At 38.7% G+C, this 12955-nt stretch overlaps 2 pseudogenes; one reads left to right on the top strand and one right to left on the bottom strand.

The window, feature by feature from the left end:
* Positions 1–504: 504 nt before the first annotated feature.
* LOC147343323 (olfactory receptor 5D18-like) lies at positions 505–5991 on the bottom strand (annotated as a pseudogene).
* Positions 5992–7087: 1096 nt separating this feature from the next.
* Positions 7088–8024, top strand: LOC147343322 (olfactory receptor 5L2-like; annotated as a pseudogene).
* Positions 8025–12955: the final 4931 nt, after the last annotated feature.

The following is a 12955-nucleotide window of genomic DNA, read 5'->3' as shown; positions in this document are numbered from 1 at the left end:
CTAGTGTAATCTTAATAAATTTAATTTCATCTTTGTTTTTTATACCAAGAGAAACAGAGTCAAGTTTAGTGTCTTTGACCCAAAATTCATGTTCTTCAAATTTACAGCATTTAACATTTTTTTAACATTTTATTTTATACTCAGATATAGCCTTTTAACAAACAATGTTGTGATACTTTCAGGTGAAAAGTGAAGGGACTCAGATATATATATATATATATATATATATATATATATATATATATATATATATATACACACACATGTGTCCTTTCACCCGCAGACACTTCTCCTATCAAGGCTGCCACATAACAGTGAGAAGAGTTCCATGTGCTATATCCTTGTTGGCTATACATTTTAAATGTAACAGAATGTACATATCCATCCCAACCACTCTAACTATCCTTCCCCCAATCCTTCTCCAAGCCCAGCATTCACAAATTTTACAGCATTCACTCTTCATTAATCTAAATGTATCTTTAAAATCCAATCTCTGCAGGCACACTATATAACTCTACTATTATAATAATGCTCAATAAGAAATATTTTAGATTTCATGATCTTGGAGACTGTGTCCTTGACATCCTTATTTCTCAGACTGTAGATCAGGGGATTCAACATGGGGCTAACCACTGTGTAAAACACAGACGCCACTTTGACTGTGTGCCTGGAGGTCGCGAAGTTGGGCTCAGAGTAGAGGAAGAGGATGGTGCTGGGGAAGATGCTGATGGTGGTCAGGCAGGAGGCACAGGTGGAGAAGGCTTTGCGGTGACCACAGGCTGAAGGCATTTTGAGGATGGTAACAACAATAAACACATAAGACAGGAGAATGACGAAGAGTGAGCTGACCTCATTAAAGGTGGAGAAAATAAAAAGCCGTGACTTGTTGAAATAAGTATCAGAGCAAGAGAGGGAAAGCAGGGAGGAGAACTCACAGAAGTGATTGATTGTGTTGAAACCTCAAAATGATAATTTGGTAACAGAACATGTGAATGTCAAGGAGTAAGCTACACCCCAGGCATAAGATCCAACCCACTAACATCACACAGAGTCTCGGGGACAGGGCCACCATGTAGAGCAGAGGGTTGCAGATGGCCACGAAGCGGTCATTGGCCATCACAACTAATAACAAGGACTCAGTCACCACAATGGTACAGAAGAAAAAGAATTGTATTACACAACCTACAAATGAAATGGTTCTGTCTTCTACCATGAGGTTCACCATGGTCTTGGGAGCAATGATGGGGGAATAAGAAAAGTCAATATCTCACTTTTGCCTGAATAACTTAAACACCCTTCTTCTCTGCTCAATATGTCTAAACAAATTTCTCAATGCCCACTTTTTAATAGATGAAAATACTGAGAATATTTGGGAGTATTAACAGTAAATGGGAATAGAAACTCTGTCAGAAATTGTGCTGGAATAGTACTGACATGTCGATCTTTCATTCAATTTTTTAAAATGATCTTTCACCAAATTTTTCAAAGTAACACTTTAAACAAAATTAGATTGTCTTCCAGTTTGCTTAAGGCTAAATTTTTGGAGATTCTGTCTTTCAAAAGGACTTTTTTTTTTTTTTTTTTTTACCCTGTGTGATGTATTTCAAGCATGATCCCAATTCTCCACTTAACTAGGCATGCCCACATTTTCCTTTTCTTCTGATCAAATGGTCAAATCAATTCCTCCATTAAAAAAAATTAGGCTACTTTTGTTAGTGATTTTGGCTAACATAAGGTTCTTGAAGTGAAATATTGTGTCAGTTACAAGAAAGTCCTGTAGCGATGTCAAAATCCCTTGGAATTTGCACAAACTCTTAGAATAGAAGTTATGTGAACAAGCACAGATTAGCATATTGGTAAATAAGCAATATAGGTCACAACACTATCCCATGAAACAGCATCTAGCCAACCTCCAGACTGATGTATGAGCTCTCTTAGATCACCAAGCCTAACAAGCTAATAACACACATAAACATACCAGCTTCCCTGATAGATCAGTTGGTAAAGAATCTTCTTGCAATGCAGGAGACCCTGGTTTGATTCCTGGGTCGTGAAGATTCGCTGGAGAAGGGACAGGCTACCCACTTCAGTATTCTTGGGCTTCCCTTGTGCCTAAGCTCGTAAAGAATCCACTGCAGTGTGGGAGACCTGTGTTCGATCCCTGGGTTGGGAAGATCCCCTGGAGGAGGGAAAGGCTACCCTCTCCAGTATTCTGGCCTGGAGAACTCCATAAGATGGCAAACATGGAGAAGTCCATGGGATCGCAGAGTTGGGCATGACTGAGAGACTTTCACAAACATACTAGTGAAGAGCAGTCACCTCTGGATCAGATCATCAGAATTGCCTGAGTGACTTATGTAACTGTGATTCAGTTACATAAGTAACTATAAACAGCTGTGTAACAATAAACAGCTCTTTTTAACTCCTATGTTTTGGAGTAGTTTGTTGTGCTGTCTTAAAATACAACTGATTTTAATTCATGATGCAGCCACAATCACCTTCCCAAGTCTTATCATATAGAAATTCAACATTTCTGCTTTCCTTCTGCTTGGAAGCAGCTCAGTTAAAATGTACAATTAAAAAATTTAGAAAATTTGACATATTGTTGGTGTCATTGAATCTTTTGATGAAATGATTCACTCAAACAATATGATCTTATGTTATATAAATACAGGTTATCAAAAACTTAGATCTTGTTATTTGTAGTACTTAACTTATCAATACCTATAAAATAAATTTCAGTTAAATATTTGTATTTAAATCAATTTTAAGAAAAGTTTCTGCTTTGTCTTTAAGATAGATATGCAAAGCAGTTTTCTATGAGTGGGTTGCATAGATAATATAAACATCACTGCAAATAATGTTGTCTTTTTAGTCTTTCTGCCATGAGACTCTCTCCAGGGAGATGCATTTTGTGGCAACGCTTTCAGAGTATAATAAGAACAATGACAAAAAAATGATGCTAATGAGATATCATCATGAATTTACTATATATAATAGTAATGAGTTTTATATATAATACCAAAACATCACTGTACTGGCTAAAATACATGTCCAATACCCGTATTTTCTGAGAAAAGAAAGTTATATAATCTAGAAGGAAACAAGAAGTCATACCATGGGCTTGAAATGTCTTCAGCTCAGTCCAGTTCAGTCACTCAGTCGTGTCCGACTCTTTGCGACCCCATGAATTGCAGCACGCCAGGCCTCCCTGTCCATCACCAACTCCCAGAGTTCACTCAAACTCATGGCCATCAAGTCAGTGATGCCATCCAGCCATCTCACCCTCTGTCGTCCCCCTCTCCTCCTGCCCCCAATCCCTCCCAGCATCAGAGTGTTTTCCAATGAGTCAACTCTTTGCATGAGGTGGCCAAAGTACTGAAGTTTCAGCTTTAGCATCATTCCTTCCAAAGAACACTCAGGACCGATCTCCTTTAGAATGGACTGGATCTCCTTGCAGTCCAAGGGACTCTCAAGAGTCTTCTCCAACACCACAGTTCAAAAGCATCAATTCTTCGGCACTCAGCTTTCTTCACAGTCCAACTCTCACATCCATACATGACCACTGGAAAAACCATAGCCTTGACTAGACAGACCTGTGTTGGCAAAGTAATGTCTCTGCTTTTGAAATGTCTTAATTCAAACAAATTTCAGGCTTCATGGAACACAGCATTTCACAGTGTTCTTATGTTTTAGATTTTGGAAGTTTGCTATTAGTTTTTTAATTAGGGTAATTCTCACAATAATATGTGAATGGATAACAGGAATCTTTACTTTTGAAAAGTGAAACAAAAGGAATAGTGAAAGTACTGGGTGGAATGGAGAGGCAGAAACACTCCACAATCTCAGGAAATTGTCAGATGAATCAATTTTAGGGAAACACATGAAAGCTGTTGAGAATTTGGAAATCAATTTACTTGGTACTATTTAGAGTCATGGAGTTTGTGAATGTTTGTTATATCCAGGAGCACAAACCACATCGAATCGTTCTAACCCTGTTGGTTTAGGAAAAGATTACATGGGCAGAGAAGCAGCAGACCTGGGAGAGACCCTGCAGGCAGACACATAAACAGACTCTGCAGTGAGTAGGGTCTGCATCCAGCACTGTCCATCAGCTCTGCTCTTCCTCACAGAGCCATATGGTTGCAGAAACCAAAATGCAACACATATGCTCATTCTATCAGTGATTCCATTATGACTTTGTGCAAGTGACAACTGCCTGTCTCTCAACGCCACGTTAACAAAGCTGCATAACTGTACTTAAAAAGAAATGTGTTAATAGTTATGTTCAGAACAGTACCTAACACATAGAAAGTGGTGAGTAAGTGTGAGCAGTTGCTATTATTCTCAACAAAGGAGATTCATTGTTCCCACCCCTTTCTGGTATTTGGTAGGATGCTGTTGTGTCTTTAGACCCTATGTCCTCCAGAAAGGAGCTTTGAGTGTAAGACTGGCAGAGTTTATAAGACTCATTCACATATGTCATAATGGCAACATTATCTGGTTCATAGTGCAATGTTTGGATGAGGCATACAACACTCTAATTTATCATAAACTCTGAAAGGAGTCATGTTGTCTTACAATAACATTTACCAACTCAGGAGAGTTTCCCCCCTCTTTTTACATCTTATGAAAGCCATTCATTGTTTGAGTCCCAAGACGATGTTGTTTTCCTGATATCTGTTTGAGATCCCACAGAGATAAATGACTGGTTCTGGCATCTCAAGGGACGTGGGCCCCCTGGATACACAGGCATGAAAACATAAAGCCTGTGACACTTTCCCTCATCGCATCCTCAGAAACATGGGGAGCAATACTTATCAACAGGTTGGTTGGACTATGTTTTGGGTAGGAGTGGACTGAATGATATTTCCTGATGTCTGGAAACTTCTCTGTTTATTTTCGAATGAGGCTGATTTATTATTAGCCATGTGTCAGAGAAGGAGGAATTGTAGAAGAGGGAAATTACATCAGAATTAATTTTTAAAAGTCTGTATTTGGAGAGTGTTTTAACAAATGCCAATTTTGGAGAACTCTATGAAAGTGTTTTCCCTTTACCTACTGAAAAATGATCTCGACAGGAAATGGGAGCAATTCGATCTGTAGAATGAAATATCTTGTAATGGCTATTAGTGTAACAGAGGAAAGAGTGTGAGCCAGTTGGGGAACATGCTTGATTCCTCTCCCCTTCCCTCTTCTTCTCTCACATTAACTCCATCCACAGAACCTGGGAAAGATAGCAGGGAGATTCTCCTAAGAGTCACCCTGATGCTGAGAGTGGTGGTGAGGGGTCCTCAGGACTGCGGATGGAGGAGCAGAGGCATGTGAACCACCTCTGAAGCAGACAGGAGAGCCAGTAGTTTGATCTTGTGCCAAGGCCATGTATCGCTACAACAGTTTTCTCAAATGTGATACTGTTAACATTTGGGGCCAGATTATATTTTGGGTTTTGCTTATGTTGTGGGTGTGTGAGGAGGTTGGGAATGGGGAAGGAGATGCCGCCCTGTGCCTGCAAACTGTTTAGCAGCATCTGTAGTCTGCCCTCTAGATGTCAGGAGCACCCCTTCCTGTTGTGACAGCCAACTGTAACTCCAGACATTGACAAATGTACAACAGGGATCAACATCACTCCTGCTCTATAAGTAATCAGCAGCCAAATTTTTATCTTTAAAACTTAAAAAAGCAGGAAAAGGTTTTCAAAATTGTTTACTACTTCAAAATCAGAAAAGACAACTCACTTATTACTGGCCATTTAAGAGAACAATGCATGTCATCAGAATTATTATTTGTATTCAAACCAGGATTCCTTAATTCACATATCGTTTACCTCTTTCAAGTTATTTGAAGAATAAGGAAAAATCTGGCTGTGCTGACTTTTAGTCCAGATTCCCTTTCCTCCAGGAATAAGTAGTAGGTGCTACTAAGTCATTTTATTGTTACTTAGGATCAGGAGAGAGAATAAATAAGCATGGTCTTACCCTTTGTTGGCATTTTCTACATATCAAAGGGTTTGAATATATCTCTCCTTTATTAAAAAAAAGTAGGCAAATTTCTGAATGCACTTTTAAAGCAATTGGAGTAAAATATTGGTAAAAATATTTATGTTTCTTGGATGGTTTGAGAATTAAATATGACTATGACATGTATAGATATACTGTATTATATCTTTGTGATCTGGTTTTCTATTTTTAACTTGCCATTTTCTTAGTCACTTTTCAGGTCATTGAAAGCTCTTTTGAAACCTGCATAATTTCCCATAACATACATGTAGCACCACTTTTACCCTGCTCTTTGACATTTTGTTTCTAAGTTCCTATCATAAATAATAGTGCAATGTGGCAATAAGAACTTGTGTTAATTTAATATTCACAAATTTTATATCTTGAATATATTAGTGAATTCATTTGGAAAATAGGTATTAGAAGGCTTCAGTCACAGTTCAGAAAGTTTAGACCTAAGTAACAATTCCTTGAACAATGACTAACATTGTATACCATAATTTAAAAATCATTAGGCTAATTGTATAGAAAAAGCATGCTAAAAGAGAGTATAAAATTCACTTTTCTATTTAAAGGGTGATAATAAAAACATGATGCTTGTGTGTTAATAATCTTAAATAAGCATACTTCTCATCATTTCATCAAAAGAAAGAAAGACATTTCCTGTGTAGTGTTAAAAAAAAAAATCCCCAGAGATCCCAGTATTTCAATAACTGATTAAAAAGTCTGCAAATAAAAAAAAAGATATTTAAATTTCAAATATGGCTAACTAAATAACATTTGATGTCTTTCTAATGATTCGGTTCCAAGCTAAAAATTGTGTAGATCTAGTTTAAATAAACACATAGGTTTTCATGGATGTGAATTATTTCATGTGATCTGTGAATATAAATGTGAGCTCTGCTCTATGCATTTGTGGGCTACTATATCTGAACTTTTCCTAAGCTTCAAAATATCAATGTTTTATTTCTTTACTGAAAAAAGTTGACTATCTTATTTATTCTCATGTCCTTTTTAGTAGCTAATTGGGAGTGATCCAATGAAGAATAACTATTAATATTTTTCTGCAACCATGGTAAAGTGAGGACATGGATGAGGAAAACTGCACTGCTGTGACAGACTTCATCCTCCTTGGATTCTCAGATGCCCCTGAGCTCAGACTCTTCCTTTTCCTGCTGTTTCTTTCCATCTATGGAGTCACAGTTTGGGGAAACCTGGGCATGATTGCCCTGATTCAGGTCAGCTCTAGACTCCACACCCCCCATGTACTTTTTCCTTAGCCACTTGTCCTTTGTGGATTTCTGTTACTCCATGATCAGCACACCAAAGATGATAGCTAACATCTTAAAAGAAGACAAAGTTATTTCCTTCCTGGAACTCACTGTGCAATTCTACCTGTTTTGCACATCTGTGGTAACTGAAGTCATTCTGCTGGCAGTGATGGCCTATGACCGCTTTGTGGCCATTTGTGACCCACTGCTCTACATGGTCACCATGTCCTGAAATCTCTGCATGGAGTTGGTGTCTTGTTACTATCTCAATGGTACTGTATGTTCTGTGATTCACTTGTGTTTAGATCTTCAGATCCCATTCTACAGATCAAATGTGATCAACCATTTCTTTTGTGATATTCCCCTTCTGTTGTCTCTTGCTTGCTCTGATGTCACTGTGAATCAATTGGTGCTATACACTGTGGCCACTTTCAGTGAGATCATTACAAGCGTGATCATCCTTATCTCTTACCTGTTTTTTCTCATCACCATCCTGAGGATACACTCAGCAGAGGAAAGGTGCAAAGCCTTTTACACCTGTGCCTCCCACCTCGCTGCCATTGCTGTCTTACAGGGAACAATCCTTATCATTTATTGCTGGCCCCACTCTGGAAACAGCATGGACATTGACAGAGTGGCCACAGTGTTCTACACTGTAGTGATCCCCATACTGAACCCCCTGATCTATAGTCTGAGGAACAAAGATGTGAAAGAAGCTCTCAGAAAAGTGGTGAGCTCCAAAATATTTTCCTAGTGGGACTCTAAGTCCCAAATCAGAGGCTGGCAGAAGGGTGAAATGGTGGACTCAGTGTTTGAAGTGGAAGATCAGTCAAGAAGAGGGTACCTTGGAGTGAGTCTTTTTGACTCACTTATCCCTGATTCAATGGACATAAGTCTGAGCAAACTGCAAGAGATAGGGAAGGACAGGAAAGCCTGATGAGCTGCAACCCGTGGGATCACAAGTATTGAACATGACTTAGTGACTGAACAACAATCTTTGTACCTTGTCAACTTATAAGAATAGAATTGAACTTATTTCAAAATTTGCAACCTACTTCTTTGCTTTGATCAACCTACAATGTTTTAAATGGGTTTGGGTAATGGGCTGTTAAGACACACATATTTAGTTTGCTGTAAAACTTTTATTATCAGACCCACCTCAGATTGTCAGGCATTAAATCCTGGAATTTGAGGACCCTTGCTTTATCAGATGCATGCATTGCAAATATTTCCTCCCACTCTGCTGCCTCTTCTCTCTGTTGATCATTTATTTTGTTGTGCAGAGGTTTTGACAAACACGTGGTGGCAATGGTGTGAGGTGTTAACAATGTGGCACATCTCAGCTCACCTGGAGCTATCCTTGCTTTAGAGCTGTGAGTCATACACACCAGATAATTAATTTCTTTTAGTTATCTTTCCTTATGAACAAGACTTCTTCCTTAGACTAACATTTCTGGTAAGATCATCTCTACTTCTCAAACCTAGAACCAACTGGTTCTAGATGTTTCAGCATTAAAGGCAAGAGGTCCCACATAACAGTGAGAACTCTTGATGGCTCTGTGTGTTCAGATATCCAAGGATTTAAGGATTAATCAGAAGGAAATCTTCCCAAGTCAATTCTTATTGTTATAAATTATTTATTGATTATAATTTTCAGAGTTTCTCAGGCTTGGTACTATTGATATTTTGTGTTGGATTTTTATTTTTATAGGGAGCTACCCTGTGCATGCTACCATGTATAGCAGCATCTCTGACCTCTGTCCAATCACTCTAGTACATTCACTATGACAATCAAAAACACCTCTAGATATTGTCAAATGTCCATGTGGGGGGAGGGGAGGTTCATAATCATCTGTAGTTGAGAAATATTGCCTTATTTCCTTGTAGATTTTCAGGTTCTTCTGTCTGAATTATGTCCAAATTAAACATTTAGTTTCTTATCTCCCAAATGATGCTATTGTATAGTTTAAACAATCTGTATTATTTTTGAATCTGGAATGCACTGGTATCTAAAATCTTTATCCTTGTAATTTCTTCCTTTTTTTTTTCTTTTTTCTCTTGTGAGTAAGCATTTGTTTTTCCCATGCTCTAAAATCTGATTTGGAGCTGAACCTTTTGATTCTTTGTCTCCAGAGGTTCATTTTATCCTTAATTTAGTTTTGTTTAAATACCTACCTCTGTTCCCTTGAAAAATTCTTCCAAAAACTCACAGAATTAGAGAGACATGTACCTGAAAACTCTAAGAGACCCTCTGCTTCCCCACTCCCAGGAAACACTTGTTCAGGACACTACTACAAAGGAGCTCAGCTAAGCCAGGCCCCCTCTACAAAGCTTGCTAGAAAATATGCACTTCCTGTTCCTGATACTTAATGTTGGCAGTGACTCTAAATTTCCCCCAAAAGACTTTTTCTCATGAAAGTATGAGAGAACCTAAGGTATCTTTGGAGAAGGCAGTGGCAACCCACTTCAGTACTCTTACCTGGAGAATCCCATGGATGGAGGAGCATGGTAGGCTGCAGTCCATGGGGTCGCTAAGAGTCGGACATGACTGGGCGACTTAACTTTCATTTTTCACTTTCATGCACTGGAGAAGGAAATGGCAACCCACTCTAGTATTCTTGCATGGAGAATCCCAGGGACAGAGGAGCCTGTTGGGTACTGTCTATGGGGTCACACAGAGTTGGACACGACCGACGTGACTTAGCAGCAGCAGCAGCAAGGTATCTTTTAGATACACTACATGGTAAAGAATATCCATATCTTCTCAGACCTACAGATGGACCTGCTGGTGGAAAAGGCATCCCACCTTCCAGCCTCTGGAGGTCTCAGTAGTTTGGGGAAGAGGTTGAGACATGTCTCTCCACTCCTTGTGGCACAAGAGCCTGGAGAAAATCACTTGCCTTATTCTTCAGAGGCCTCAAAGCATGCAATTATAATTAATTATTGCTTCCTCATGTAATTCTATTTTCTTGGAAAAGCTGAAGAAACATTAACAGCGGCTTTAGAAACATTTATGTATGAAAGTTAAAAGCTTAAGTGTCTTCTCCCCATGCTCCATAATCATTCCCATAGACTCCAAAAATGTTGGATAATAAAAAGTCACATCAAAATTTATCTTTGTTATTTAATAAATATTTATCTTTTTAAAGTATACTTCTAATTTTATTTTTTTTTTAGATTTATTGAGGTATAATTGACAAAAACAAATTGTACAGATCTAAGGAGTATAATTGATGTTTATATATATATATATAGTGAAATAATCACAGTCGAGATAATTAGTAAATTAGCAATTAGCAATTAATGTCTTATATTTTTCTTTTATTTTTTTCTTCATGTTGAAAACAGTTAAATTCTACTCTCTTATCACATTTCAAGTATAAAATGTACTGTTAATTGCAATTATATTGTTGCACATTTTAAAAATTTATTCATCTTTCATAACTGAAACTTTGTCCCCTTGACAAACATCTCTTCATTGTCTTCTCTTACAAGCCTTAACGCTGTGTGGGTACACTTAAAATCTAAGAGGGTTTTTCATGTTGTGTTTTTACCACAATAAAATAAAAAAAATAAATATAGGTAAACTATTATTTTGATAAAGTAAATTTTATTGCATTTTATCAGTTTCTTGCTCCCCTCACCACTAATGCCAACTTTCTTGTCTAGAATCCAGTCTAGGTACCATATTGCATTAAGTCATCATGTCTTCCAAATCTCCTCGGTCTGTGATGCTTCTTCAATTTTCTTTTTCTTGGGTCTTACAATTCTAAGGGATACTGGTGAGGTATCCTGTAGAATACTTTCAAATGTGGACTTTTCTAATGATTTTTTCACATTGGTTTGAGGGAAGGAATATCACAGAAGTAAAGCTTCTCTCATCACATCATACCAGGGGATAAATGAGAGCCACATTATACCACTATGGTGATGGTCACCTTTTTCTTTTACTTTAGGTAGTCAGGTAATATCAGTCACATTTCTCTAAAGTTTTACAATGCAAGCTTTACAATGTAGTTGAGTTGATAACAATTATTTCTAGAGTGTTTTTCCTTTTTAAATTATATAATTCATGTTTTCTTCAAGAAATAAGTGTTATTTCAATAATTCAATATCTAAAAGTAATTAATGGAGTGGACGTGGTGATGTAATAAAAGATGTTTAAAAGGGACTAGATCATTTTCCTAACTTAATATTTAAGCTTGTAAATATTTCTGCTTTAAGTCAATATCATGAAGAAATCTTCATTCTAATGCCATTTGATTAAAGTGAAAGTCTGGAAGAAAAGGGTTATGCATGGCATATTGTAGTCATTCAATTAATATTTGATAATGCTGACTTCTATAATTACATACTTTTGATAAGTGAAAAATAGCATTGGAGTGATGAAGAATCTGTGAGGAGTAAGTTAAACAAATAAATTTTCATATGAAATGCCCTTGAAGCCAACCTGAAGGTGGCGGAGGAATAGGACAGAGAGACCACTTTCTCCCCCACAAATTCATCAAAAGAACATTTAGACGCTGAGTAAATTCCACAAAACAACTTCTGAATGTCATCAGAGGACATCAGGCACTCAAAAAAGCAGCCCATTGTCTTCGACAGGAGGTAGGAAAAAATATAAAGACAAAAAGAGAGACAAAAGAGGTAGGGATGGAGCTCCATCCCGGAAAGGGAGCCTTAAAAAGAGAGAAGTTTCCAAACACCAGGAAACACTCTCACTGCTGAATCTGTGGCGAGCCTTGGAACCACAGAGGGCAACATAACTGGGAGGAAAAAATAAATAAATAAATAATTAAACCTCACAGATTACATGCCCAACGGTAACTCCCCCAGTGGAGAAGCAGGGCAGACGCCTCCACCCGACACTAGAAAGTGGGAACTGGGCAGGGAGGTGAATGCCCTGAGGGCAATCTGAGGGAACTAACTTGGGTTAGCAAACCAGGCTGTGGGATAGCTACTACATGAAAAGCCCTAACCTAAGACACCACCAGGCCCGCTCACAGGACAAAGGACTGAACAGAGCTAGCTGGCTGCAGGCAGGCCCATCCCCCTCCAGTGACAGGCCACGAGTGCAGCCAGAGCTGGAAGGGGGCAATCACAGCCCCAGAGAGGCATTATCTACCAAACTGCAAGCAGGCTTCTTTGATAACTAAGACTTCTTGGGGTTCTACACCCAGAAAACCAAACAGCATGGATGGGGGAGGCAATAAGTCACAGCGACCATGCTCGCCAAACACCTCATCACCTGAGGTGAGACCCAACTGAGTCTGCACTTCTGAGGACTACCTGAGTGCCTGAACCGAGCAGCTTAGACCTGGGAGGTGCATGCAGCCCAGGGCCAGCCTCGGATGGTTCCCAGCAGAGCAACCTAGAGCCAGAGCAGTGTGGGCAGGGAGGGCACACGTGTCATGAGTCGGGGCAGACCCAGTGTGGCTGAGACACTGCGAGCACACACCAGTGTTATTTGTTTGCAGTGTCCCTCCCTCCCCACAGCACGACTGAACAAGTGAGCCTAAAAAAGTGTCCACCACCACCTGCTTGTGTCATGGTGGAAATTAGACATTGAAGAGACCAGCAAACAGAAGAAGCTAAAACAGAGGGAACCGCCTTGAAAGTGACAGGTGCAATAGATTAAAACCCTGTAGTTAGTACTGACTACATAGGAAGGGGCCTATAGATCTT

The sequence above is a fragment of the Bos grunniens genome, chromosome 28, assembly GCF_055505025.1.
Source record: "Bos grunniens cultivar Pamir isolate PY7600 chromosome 28, Bosgru_T2T1.0, whole genome shotgun sequence".
NCBI classification, from domain to species: Eukaryota; Metazoa; Chordata; class Mammalia; order Artiodactyla; family Bovidae; genus Bos; species Bos grunniens.
This window is presented reverse-complemented; position numbering and strand designations above follow the sequence as displayed.